At 66.1% G+C, this 1,298-nt stretch overlaps 1 long non-coding RNA gene across 4 annotated transcripts in view; it reads left to right on the top strand.

The window, feature by feature from the left end:
• Positions 1-505: 505 nt before the first annotated feature.
• Positions 506-1,298, top strand: part of LOC108444766 — a 3,053-nt gene continuing 2,260 nt past the window's right edge. The window contains exons 1-2 of one of the 4 annotated variants that reach the window (XR_001859447.1): positions 506-626; positions 668-1,280. This is a non-coding gene — a long non-coding RNA (uncharacterized LOC108444766). Of the gene's footprint in view, positions 1,281-1,298 lie in introns of all 4 variants that reach the window. The other 3 variants (XR_001859448.1, XR_001859446.1, XR_001859449.1) reach the window with 3 other exon arrangements.

The raw sequence follows: 1,298 nt of genomic DNA, 5'->3' as shown, positions 1-1,298 counted from the left end.
GAGACCTGAGAGGGGACAGGTGGGACAGGTGAGAGTGGGACAGGTGGGACAGGTGAGGGACAGGGGAGATAGGTAAGACAAGTGGGACAGGTGAGGGATGGGGGACAGGTGAGACAGGTGAGGGACGTGGGACAGGTGAGGGGCAGGGGGGGGGGGGGGGGGTGAGAGACAGGTGGGGGCAGGACAGGTGAGGGACAGGGGAGGGACAGGTGGGACAGGTGTGGGACAGGTGTGGGACAGGACAGGTGGGGGACAGGTGAGACAGGTGAGGGACAGGTGAGAGATGGGGACAGGTGAGGGACAGGTGAGACAGGGAGGGACAGGGGAGGGACGGGTGAGAGATGGGGACAGGTGAGAGGTGGGACAGGTGAGGGACAGGTGGGGACAGGTGAGGGTGAGACAGGTGAGGACAGGTGAGACCTGAGAGGGGACAGGTGGGACAGGTGAGGTCAGGTGGGACAGGTGGGGGATGGGAGGGACAGGTGAGGGTGGGACAGGACAGGTGGGGACAGGTGAGGGTGGGACAGGTGGTGACCCCAGGTGTGTCCAGGTGGGACCCCAGGTGACCCCAGGTGTGCCCAGGTGGGAGCCCGGGTGGGACCCCAGGTGTGTCCAGGTGGCCCCAGGTGTGTCCCAGGTGGCCCCAGGTGACCCCAGCTGTGTCCAGATGACCCCAGGTGTGTCCCAAGTGCGTCCAGGTGGCCCCAGCTGACCCCAGGTGACCCCAGGTGACCCCAGGTGTGCTCCCCACCCCCGCAGGTTGAACCAGGCCACGTTCCGGCCGTCGCTGACCCAGCTGTGCAACCACACCTGGCGCCCAGGTGGGGCCTGAGAGCTCATGGAGGAGACATTTACCTGTCCAGGTGTGCCCAGGTGTGCCCAGGTGGTCTTTGGGACTCAGACCGGATGTGCCCAGGTGGGGTTTGAGCTGCTCAGGAGTGCCCAGGTGTGCCCAGATGGGGTTGGAGTGCCCAGGTGTGCCCAGGTGGGGCCTGAGAGCTCATGGAGGAGACATTTACCTGTCCAGGTGTGCCCAGGTGTGCCCAGGTGGGGTTGGAGTGCCCAGGTGAGGCTCTACCTGGGCTACCTGCACCTGTACAGGGCCGCGGGCTCACGGCTGCCCCTCATGGTGAGTGGGGGTGGGGGAGTTACCTGCCCAGGTGTGCCCAGGTGTGCCCAGGTGGGGTTTGAGTGCCCAGGTGTGCCCAGGTGGGGTTTGAGAGCTCATGGAGAAGGGATTTACCTGTCCGGGTGTGCCCAGGTGGGGTTGGAGGGCCCAGGTGGGCCCCGGTGTGCCC

This window comes from Corvus brachyrhynchos, unplaced genomic scaffold, assembly GCF_000691975.1.
Source record: "Corvus brachyrhynchos isolate BGI_N302 unplaced genomic scaffold, ASM69197v1 scaffold132, whole genome shotgun sequence".
In the NCBI taxonomy this organism is placed as follows: Eukaryota; Metazoa; Chordata; class Aves; order Passeriformes; family Corvidae; genus Corvus; species Corvus brachyrhynchos.
The sequence above is the reverse complement of the archived record's forward strand: the minus strand, read 5'-3'. Positions and strand labels throughout refer to the sequence as shown.